The sequence below is a fragment of the Crotalus tigris genome, unplaced genomic scaffold (assembly GCF_016545835.1).
Source record: "Crotalus tigris isolate CLP2741 ecotype Arizona unplaced genomic scaffold, ASM1654583v1 scf7180000017940.1788314, whole genome shotgun sequence".
NCBI classification, from domain to species: Eukaryota; Metazoa; Chordata; class Lepidosauria; order Squamata; family Viperidae; genus Crotalus; species Crotalus tigris.
Window position 1 is genome coordinate 851,984 of NW_024096732.1, and position 11,436 is coordinate 863,419.

The window sequence follows — 11,436 nt, forward strand, 5'->3', positions numbered from 1 at the left end:
TGCCAAGAAGTCTGCATGTGTATATATGTATATATACATGCCCCAACCTTTCGCTTCTCATCCAAGAAGCTTCTTCAGTTCTGACTGAATGGTGGGGAATGGAACGATTTATATTCTTTGCAGTCATCTGGTCCTTAGTACCCCAAAGGTAAGTCGTTAGCTCTCTGAGAGTCGTTGAGGCCACTTGGGGGTTTATCTGTATCCTCGGGGTCACCTGGACCAGTGTGGAGATGGGCCTGGGACCTTCTTGGGACGGCTGCAAGGACCGTGTTGGAGACAGGAGGTAAGTGGTGTCGTATTCCTCCCCCTCTGTTGAGAGGCCTGTTCGGTTTTAACACAGCTGGCCTCTTTGACCCCTCTTTCAAACCAGCGGTCCTCTCTATCCAGACCGTGGACTGTCTTTGAAAGAGTAGCCTTCGCTTTCAAATGCAGATGGACTGCTAAATCTTGTCCTGTTGGGCCATGCATTTGTGGTTTGTTTTGTTTCTCCAGTGTGCAGTTCTGTACATGTCTCACTACATTCTACTGCACATATAGCATTGCTCAGTTTGTGAGCGTTTTATTCTTGGGGTGGACAAGCTTCTGCCTTAGTGCAGTTTCTCAATCTTGGCAACTTTTTTAAGATGTGTGAACTTCAGCTCCCAGAATTCCTGAGTGAGCATGCTGGCTGAGGAATTCTGGGAACTTAAGTCCACACATCTTAAAAGTTGTCAAAGTTTTGAGATACTGCCATAGTGTATTTTGGGGTTGAAAGTGTGCACGTAGGTTGAGTTAGTTGAAAATCCTGAGCTTTTCAGATATTCCTGTGCATTATGGTTTAATATTGCTTCATTTGTTGTTCTTTTGTCCTTATTGGGGACAGTAAGGGGGGGGGAGACAAAGGCTCCTACTGGATCTTTGTCTGGATTTGAGGAAGGCCCTGTTGGGATAGCCACAGGTTCTGAGGGCTTCAGTGTGTTTTAGTCCTTTTCCCTCTTTGCTGGTAGGTAAACCTTCAGCCCAGTGATGTAGGATTCTGATGACTTCCGTGTTTTTGTTCCAGTGAATGTAAACACTGGGTTTTCTGTATACTTCAGTGTTGAAGTATGAATTGTGTCCTGATGGGTTTGTTCACCTATGTTGTGCCACGTGCTTGTGAAGTAGTAGTTTTGTTCACAAACGCATGGCACAACATAGGCGAACAAACCCATCAGGACAAGATTCAGCAGTTCATCTGTCTGTGGAGATTCTTAGCCAGATCATGGTTTGCTCCAAAGGTCCTTTTCCAAGAGGTAACTAGACTTCCTTTGTTTTTTCTTGAAGATTTTCACTTCTCATCCAAGAAGCTTGATGGATGAGAAGTGAAACATCTTCAAGGAAGAAAAAAAGAAGTGCAGTTGCCTCTTGGGAAAGCACATTTGGAACAGCAGTCCATCTGCATTTGAGAGATGAAGGCCACTCTTGAAGACAGCAAAGTCCACGTTCTGGATGGAGAGGACCCCTGGCTTGAAAGAGGAGTCAGAGGCCATCAGTGTTAAAGCCAAACAGGCCTCTCTCAACAGAGGGGGAGGGATAGACACCTCCTGTCGCCAACACGGTCTTTTCAGCAGCCCCAAGAAGGTCCCAGGCCCATCTCCACACTGGTCCAGGTGACTCCGAGGACACAGATAAATCCCCAGGTGGCTTCAACGGAGCTAACGACGACCTTTGGAGTACTAAGGAGCAGATGACTGCAAAGAATATAAATCCTTCCATCTCCCACCATTCAGGCAGAACTGAAGAAGCTTCTTGGATGAGTGGGGGGGGAAGGGTGGGGGGGAGGTGGGGGGAGGAGGGAGGGGGGTGCGGGTGGGGAGGGGGGGAAACATAAGGGAGGGGGCACCACGCTGAAATCCAGCTCTATAGAGCCAAGCCACAGAGTGTGGGGTTCCCTCTTATACACCCGCCCGCCCACACCCTCCCCCCTCCCGCCCCCCCCTCCCCCCCCTCCCCCCCACCACCCACACCCCCACCACCCACACCCCCCTCCCTCATCCACCCTCCTCCATTACTGTATCTGCCTGTGTACTTTAACACATTCACACAGTCATCTAAGATCTATTGGGACCTTTTTTCCTAATAGATCTTAGCCTATATTGTTCTATGTGTCTGTGTTAAGATACACAGACACATAGAACAATATAGGCTAAGATCTATTGGGAAAAAAAGGTCCCAATAGATCTTAGATGACTGTGTGCATGTGTTAAAGTACACAGGCACATACAGTAATAGGCATATTCCCTAACATATGGTATATGTTTATGTATCTACATACTACCATATATTAAGGTGTATACCAGTGTTTGTTTCTCAACCTTGACAATTTTAAGGCATGTGGACTTTCAACTCCCAGAATTCTGGGAGTTGAAGTCCACATGCCTTAAAATTGTCAAGGTTGAGAAACACTGGTGTATACCATAATAAAGTTACCAGCTCTAGGCTTCAAAAGAAAAAAAAAAGCCACTAGAAGGCAGCAAATTACATTTGGCACCATCTAGTGGCCTACCATCTTTTTTGCAGCCCAGATCTGGTAACCTTTAGAGCAGGGGTTCTTGACCTTGGCAACTTTAAGATTTGTGGACTTCAACTCCCAGAATTCCTCAGCCAGCAAAGCTTTGCTGGCTGAGGAATTCTGGGAGTTGAAATCCACAAGTCTTAAAGTTGCCAAGGTTGAGAACCTCTGCTTTAGAGCAGTCTTTTTCAAACTTGGCCATTTTTAAGGTGGATGGCTTTGAACTCCCAGAATTACTTGGGAGTTGAAGCCCCCCCACATCTGACAAGTTTGCAAAACACTGCCCTGGCTCTATACACAATATACATCCAGCTGCATGTGTGCATCTTTCTTCTGCAGCTCCACTGATTTTATATATATATATACAGGCAATCCAGGGACCCTCCATCATGTCACAATTTGCCTCTTCGGCAACAGTTTTCAAGAAGGAAGTTCCTAGAAAAGGAAGTGTCTTGATGGAGGCATCAGGATACCTCCAGAATACCAAAACCATCTTCCTGGTCTGGAAAAATTCCTTTGGGGAAACTGCTGGATTAGCCCAATCGGCGTGAGGAAAACAAGGACATTTAAAGTTGCCCAGAAAAGACCGTTTTGCCCATATATACCAATCACTTTTCTCCTGATTGCACAAGGACTGCAAACTCTCAGGTGCTGAGGTCTTGCCCATCCGAGTTCTCTCTGGCCACCAAGTCCCATCATCCTCAGTCCATGCTGCAACGGCCGAGAGGAATAACTGTGGTGCTCTCCCTGCTAGTTTGGCAGCTGCCCTAGCCCACCCAGCAGGAAGGCCCCACGACTTGTGTTTCGTTTTGTGACCAAGCCAAAGAACCGGCATAGAGAGCGGATCAGGGAAAGATCCTCATACTGCACCAAGTTAGAGATGCAATACAACTCCAAGCAGCCCCAGGCAGCACGGTTAAAGAGGGGTGCTGCTTCGGCAGTCCTGGTGCGATCAGGCAAAGTGCCAGTGGAGCTGGAGAAGAAAGGATACTTACACACATGCTTGACTTACCTGTGGCGGGATTTTCTCCAACTGGGATGGCCTCTGGATCGTCTCCTAAGGTGGGATTTTGAAAACCAGCAACCCTGACAATAAAACAGCCCTTTTCAAGCATACCAACCCCCTCATCCCGAGACCAACGCTTAATAAAGATATTTTATTTACAAGAAAAACGCTCCCAAAGTCTCTTCTTCTTCTTAAGATCTCCAGATGTTGCAGGTAGCGTCGGCGCCTGTTCCAGAAAGGCAGCACTGAACTATTTCAGCTAGGTGCAAGGAATGGAAGCCCTCCCTTCCACCAGAATGGTCTCTGCACACGTGGGCTACAACCTGTCTTACTACCTCCTGATCCATGGGCTAAAACCTTTATTATCTTCTCCTGATTCTTGCCTATCTATCATGGCTCCTGTTACCCACCATCTCTTCTTCGGTCCTACAGCACTGTTATTAAAGCTCTGGGGAGACCCCCATGTGTCCCCCCTTCTTCTGCTGCCTGCTTGGCCAACCCGTGGCTTCCGAGCCCTCCAAAGAGGTCTGCAGGAACGCCATCCTTGGGGTTCTCCTTCTCCAGGGTCCAACCCAGCTGGACTTCCCTTCTTCCCACCCTGCCTAGATGTTGTCATAGGGGACCACAAGGCCAATGTTGTAGCTGTAGCCGACCACTTCGTTGTAAGAGGAGCAGCAGATAGGAAGGACGCTCTCTGCCACCAGCTTGTCTGTGGAGAATTCGTAGGTGTAGATAATGCCTCTGTGCCTGTTCAGAGAGAAGCAAGGGGAGAAAAGGGAAAAGAAAATAAGCAGGGTGCTTTTCAACCAGCCTGGTTCCCAACAGTTCAAAACCCTTTGGAGCAACTTTCCAACCTTGGCAACGTTAAGATGTCTGCACTTCAAATTCAAGCTGGTTGGGGAATTCTGGGAATTGGTCCACACGTCTTAAAGTTGCCCAGATTGAAGAACGTTGCTCAGACCAGGAGTCTTCAAACTTGGCCCTTTTACGACTTGTGGACCTCAACTCCCAGAATTCCTCAGCCAGCATGTTGAGGACCCCTGCTCCAGACTCTGGTTCCTCTCTAGGGCCAAGGAGATGTTAAAATGCAAGCACATCAATTCAGAGTAGGCCCATGTGCTTGAAGGAGCACCCTTACTGGTTCCGGGTTGTTCTACTTTTAGAGTAGTGCTTCTCAACTTTGGCCACGGTAAGACATGTGGACTTCAATCCCCAGATGGACTATAATCCCCATCAACCTTAGCCAAGCCAACCCATAATAATGGGTGCTGGAACATCTTACCACCCATCACCCAGGGTTTGTTCTTCCAAGCCACTTGCCGCTCACTAGAGCTTGCCTGCGAATTATAGCTGGCTACCCTCCCATCCTAAACCTCTGCCTGGCTTGGCCACAACATCCTGGCTCTCTGCCACTATAAGCTCTCAAAGGCTCCTCCATTGTGGCTTCTTCTCTTTCCCTTTGTTTAAACCAGGGGTCTTCACACTTGGCCCTTTTATGACTTATGGATGCTGGCTGAGGGATTCTGGGAGTTGATCCACAAGTCATAAAAGGGCCAAGTTGGAAGACCCTTGATTGAAACTGAGGAAGGCGAACTTGGGAGAATGGCCCCAGTGTCCCACAATATTGTCTAGCTAAAGTTGCTGGGAATTGTAGTCTAGCAACCTTGAGTGGTGTCACAGGGCGCCTCCTGCTGGTTGAGATAAAAAGTACCACCGTGAAGGTCAGCTCTCACCTTCGCTGAGTGGTCAAGTCGTCGTCCGTGATGCTGGCCCCTCCGGGAGTCTTTTCATTGGGGATGTTGGCCGTGATGAGGCTGTGGGAGCTGAAGCGGAGGTGGCGAACTGGGTGCCTGGAAAAAAAAAAAAGGGAACCAAAGAGTCTATAAGTGGCTCTTCAACAACGTCTCCATGTTTAAGTACAGGGGACAAGAAACTGACTGTTTAATTAAAAGCAGGGTGCACAGTAAATTGGAACAAATGCAAAGCAAAACCCTAGGAGTTTTTTTAATTATTATTATTATTTTAAAAAAACCTTTCCACCTAGTGCCAGGGGCTCTTCAAGAAGGTCTCTATGGTTAAATGCAACTGGCTGTTTAATTAAAGGCAGGGTGCAGTTATTCAAGTGCACAATAAATTGGAACAAATGCAAAGAAAAACCCTAGGAGTTTTGTTTTATTTTTTAAAAAACCCTTTCTATTGGGTGCCTGGACAAAAAGGGAGCCACAGAGTCCTTCAGTGGCTCTTCAAGATGGTCGCCATATTTAAATGCAACTGGCTGTTTCATTAAAAGCAGGGCGCACAGTAAATTGGAACAAATGCAAAGAAAAACCCTAGGAGTTTATTTTATTTTATTTAAAAAAACTTTTCTACTAGGTGCCTGGAAGAAAATGGGAGCCCCAGAGTCCATCGGTGGCTCTTCAAGATGGTCGCCATATTTAAATGCAACTGGCAGGTAGTTATTCAACGGGACTTAAAAGCAGGGTGCAAAATAAATTGGAACAAATGCAAAGAAAAACCCTAAGAGTTTATTTTATTTTATTTAAAAAAAAACCCTTTCCGCTGGGTGCCTGGACAAAAAGGGAGCCATAGAGTCCATCTTTAACAAGGTCGCCATGTTTAAATGCAACCGGCTGTTTAATTAAAAGCAGGTGCAGTTATTCAATGGGACTTATTCTTAATTTTAACACAAATGGCTATACACACGTAACCCCCCCCCTCCCCAGGGACGAGCGTTTGTTTAGGGGTGTTCACAAAAACGAACGAATTCAGAAAGGCTACTGACCTGAGACAGGCAAAACGGCGACCAAAACGAGGCCTCCGCAGCCATGCGGCCTGGAGAGAAGAAGCCGGAAGTGGGGGTTTTTTTGGGTCACGTGGCGGAAGCAGATTGGGTGAGCCTTTCAGTCCCGCATTGCAACACATTGTGACACGTGACACGCCTAAGTCAGCTGAAAGAGAAAAAAAACGGAGTTTGTGTTTATTTTCTTGTTTTGCACTTGATTCCTGTGTCTTTTGGGGTACAGGGAAGGGATTGGGCTGTATGTGCACGTGGAACAGCTCAGAAGGGCAAACAAGCTAACTCAGGAGTCTACAAACTTAGCAACTTTAAGACCTGTGGACTTCAACTCCCAGAATTCCTCAACAAGCCATGAGGGCTGAGGAATTCTGGGGGTTGAAGTCCACAAGTGTTAAAAGTGCCAAGTTTGAAGACCCCTGAACTATCTGGTAGTATTAATTCAGCAAAGCAACAAAGGAACATAGCAGCCTGAAGGGGACTACAAAGACCTTCTATAGCACAGGTCAAGCAAAGAGTGCCCTCTGGTGGTTATTTTGGGCATAGCAGCCTGAAGGGGACTACATAGACCATATATAACACAAGGCATGAAAAGAATGCCCTCCTGTGATTATTTTCGGCAGAGCAGCGTGATGGGAACTACAAAGACCATATGTAGCACAGGACATGAAAAGAGCGCCCTCTTCTGGTTATTTTGGGCATAGCGGCAAGAAAGGGACTACAAAGACCATATATAACACAGGGCATGAAAAGAGAGCCCTCAAGTGGTTATTTTGGGCATAGCGGCCAGAAAGGAGCTAAGACTGGTTCTCAACCTGTGGGTCGGGGCCCCATTTGGGGTCGAAGGACCATTTCACGGGGATCGCCAAACAATGCAGTCTGCCATTTTTTTCCCCCTTTTCCTTAGCTGTGCTACTCCCTTTTATTCTATTGGCTTTTGAAAGTCAATAGAATAGACTCTCTTGAATAGAGTCTAATTCCATTGGCTTTCAAAAGCCAATAGGAATTGTCCAGGCTGTCTCTGCCCTGCTGAACCCGCCAAAAGTCCCATTCTGCAAACAGTGCTGCACCAGTTGAGTAGTCCTCGACTTACGACCGGTTGAGTAATTCTTGACTTATGACCGGTTGGGTCGCAGCATTAAAAAGGTTGAGAACCACTGTTCTAAGACCATCTATATAGCACAGGGCAAGCAAAGAGTGCCCTCCTGTGGTTATTTTGGGCATGGTGGCCAGAAAGGGCATTCTAAGACTTCTTTTGGGCATAGTAGCTAGAAAGGGACTACAAAGACAATCTATAGCACAGGGCATGAAAAGGGTGCCCTCCTGTGGTTATTTTGGGCATATCAGCCTGACAGGGACTACAAAGACCATCTATAGCACAAGCATGAAAGGGGTGCCCTCTTCTGGTTATTTTGGCCATAGCAGCCAGAAAGGGACTACAAAGACCATCTATAGCACAGAGCAAGAAAAGGGTGCCCTCCGGTGGTATTTTGGGCATAGCACCCTGACAGGGACTACAAAGACCATCTAGAGCACAGGGCATGAAAAGGGTGCCCTTCTCTGGTTATTTTGGGCATGTAAGCTGAAAGGGACTACAAAGACCATATATAACACAGGGCATGCAAAGAGTGCCCTCGTGTGATTATTTTCGGTATAGCGGCCTGACAGTGACTACAAATACCATCTATAGCACTGGGCATGAAAAGGGTGCCCTTCTGTGGTTATTTTGGGCATGGAAGCCTGAAAGGAACTACAAAGACCATATATTACACAGGGCATGCAAAGAATGCCCTCCTGTGGTTATTTTGGGAATGGCAGCCTGACAGGGACTACAAAGACCATCTATAGCACAGGGCATGAAAAGGGTGCCCTCTTCTGGATATTTTGGGCATAGCGGCAAGAAAGGGACTACAAAGACCATATATAACACAGGGCAGGCAAAGAGTGTGCTCCTGTGGTTATTTTGGAATAGCAGCCACACAAGGAAATAAACCTTACCCCAAAGAGGGCAAAAAAGTCAGGCTTTCCTAACATATCACAAACTATGTTTGTCATTTTGGGGACAAAGTCATCCTTATGTCTACTTAACTCTTTTCTAACCGCAAAATGGATCAACAGTCAAGCCGTAGTCTCTTCTTACCCAAAAGAGGGCAAAAAAGTCAGGCTTTCCCAAGATATGAAAGACTATTTTTGTTATTTTAGGGGCAAAGTCATCAGAATGCAGCATTAGGTAGGAATAGCAGCTACAGAAGGAAATAAACCTTACCTGCTGACTTCCTGTCACACATGCGCAGTAGTCCTCCACTGTCCTACACACTGACCTCCTCTGGGATGGCCAACTTCCTGTCCGTTTCTGTGGCCATCCTTCCACTTCTATGCAGAACGACCAGCATGGCCGACTTCCTATCCCTAAGGAGGTGGCTGGATGCCGGTAGTTGCTACAGTACGAGAGACTGGGAAGCTGGGTCTCTTTGTGCCCTTTCCATTTCAGAGGGAGAAAAACAAGAGGCCAAATTGGGAACACAGAGATAAAGTTCATATGTTTGCAACATAATTTTCAGGGATTCTTTCTCAGGCTTAGTTGCTGCATCTGCATTTCTAAAATGGCCCTCGGGCCCTGTTTTACAACTGGAGAGGACAAGTTCAGGGGACAGAATGATCAGGATTTTGAGGTTATTCTTCTGCATCTTTATTATTACAAGCTTTGATATTAATAATAATAGAGCAGGGCTTTTCAACTGGTGGTATGTGTACCACTTGTGGTACTTTGCCACATGGCCAGTGGAACGGGATTGCAAGCCAAGTGAAGCAGGGGAGGGGAATGAGCCAAAGTGAGCCAAGCCTGAGGGAGAGGCAACTGCAGCCACAGGACTGTCTGGGCTGGCAGGGCAGGGCTCCAGCTGATTGGCGCTTCCGGAAGGAGCTTACAGCTGGAGGTGAGCTGAAGAAAAAGGCAAAGGGGGGGGGGGAGAGGAGAGGCTATAAAAGAATGTGGTTTGGGTGGGGGAAGGGGGAAAAAAGACACCAGGAAAGGTTTAATCCTTTAAACAAATGTAATTAATTTTACCCCTTTTAATTGAGTCTGTGGCTTTTAGAAAGTTTTCTTTGAAGGTAAACAGGCTTAATTTAAAGCTAAAGCTTTTTGCAATTGCCGGAGCTTTTCAGTCCTGGATTGCAACATTGTGACACGTGATTCACCTGAGAGAGCTTAAAGAGAAAAAAAACGGAGTTTGTGTTTCTTTATTTTCTTGCTTTGCACTTGATTTCTTTAAGGGTACAGGGAAGGGATTGGAAGAGCTCAGAAGAGTCAACCAGCTAGCTCAAGAGTCTACAAACTTAGCAATTTTAAGACCTGTGGACTTCAACTCCCAGAATTCCTCAACAAGCAATGAGGGCTGAGGAATTCTGGGAGTTGAAGTCCACAAGTCTTAAAAGTGCCAAGTTTGAAGACCCCTGAACTAGCTGGTAGTGGTGCATATTAATAAACATGGATAAATTCATCATACATTTCTCAGTGCAAAGGGAAAGTGATTCAGCAAAGGAACAGCCACAGAAGAAATTTTTAAAACTGGTACTTTTTTTTCTTTTTTTTTTCTACAATTTGTAATATTTTATTAGATCAGGGCTTTTCAGCCAGCGGTACAGGTACCACCTGTGGTACATTGGCACCTGGCAGGTGGTACACGACCATCCTAGAAAAGTGGTAGCGGGGGAAGGGAATGAGCTGAACCGGTGGCAGCATTACACAAGCCTGAGCGAGAGACGGCTGGAGCTGCAGGGCTTCAGGGCTCAGCGGAAGCGCCAGGATTAGTACTGCTTTCCAGCTGATGGGCGCTTCTTCGGGATTGTCAGGGCTCAGTGGAAGCGCCAGGATCAGTGCCAGGCTCCAGCTGGAGCTCGGCGCTGATCCTGGCACTTCTGCTGAGCCCAGAAGAAGCGCCAATCAGCTGGAATGTTGCAGCATCTCCAGGGTCTTGTGATTTACATTCAAATGCTTGGCAACTGATTCATATTTATGATGGTCACAGTGTCCCAGTGTCATGTGAAGTGACCAAAACCTGCTGCAACCACCCAGCAGATGGGGGGAATAAAACCCCCACCCCACCCCCGCTGCCAATCCTTAACAGAAATGCTCACAACAATGAAAACCTCAGACAGGAGGAAGAGCGCAGCTGGGCGGGCAGGCAGGTGTCTTGCTCAGCTGTGGCTTGGGGGGCACTTTTTTCAGTGCCATTGTAACTTCGAACAGTCACTAAGCAAACTGTTGTAAGTGGAGGACTACCTGTTACTTTATCACTTTTTTCCTTTTTTTTTTTTTGGTCATCAAGTTTTTGACACCTTGCTAGGCAACTGGTGGTACTCAGATGTTGCCATATCCTAAAAGCGGTACAAAGGTTGAAAAGCCCTGTATTAGATTATAGAATAAAATACAAAAATACAAAAGCAAATAGTAGGACACAGTGGGGAGGAAAAAGGGGGGGAAAGTGAGGGGGAGAAGGGAAAAACAGACTTCCTCTGTTGCAGTAGAAGGAAGCATTAACATCGAACCTCATCTTTTTACTTTTCCATAATATTATAAACTAGCCATTTCTATAACAACAAATGAATCTAATCAATAAAACCCAAAATCCCCCCCCCTTTTTTTTTAGTCATAATGTTTTTGACAGCTTTCTAAGCACTGCTGGTACTCAAATATCGTCACGTCCTAAAAGTGGTACAATCTGTGAAAAGGGTGAAAGGCCCTGGTCTACAACACTGCATCTCCCGGGGCACCCCACACACCCTCCACGGGTGTCGTGTCCTAGCCGAAGAAGTTAAAATCGATCTGGCCTGGTCCACCACGGCCCCACCGTAGGTGGTGGAGAGAAGAGAGAAATTCTGAAACAAGGGGGACAGGATCAAAGGCCACATGGCTGCTCCACCAGGTGCTTCAAAGGTGGGGAAAGGGTGCCAAGCAGTCGACGCAAAAGACCCACAAAGAAGACAGGGAAAGAGACGGGCCCGTTGGGTTCCCCCCAACGCCTGGCCATGGCAGGGCAACTCCCACCACCCAGCCGAGAGAGCGACAGCGAGGACGGCCCACCGGTCAGCCACCCGGGATACCTG

General features: G+C 46.9%; 1 long non-coding RNA gene across 1 annotated transcript; it reads right to left on the reverse strand.

The window, feature by feature from the left end:
• Window positions 1-3,668: 3,668 nt before the first annotated feature.
• LOC120308672 lies at window positions 3,669-6,440 on the reverse strand. The gene is made up of 3 exons (XR_005556900.1): window positions 6,319-6,440; window positions 5,270-5,386; window positions 3,669-4,283 (listed from the first exon to the last, which is right to left on the reverse strand). It is a non-coding gene; the product is annotated as an uncharacterized LOC120308672 (long non-coding RNA).
• Window positions 6,441-11,436: the final 4,996 nt, after the last annotated feature.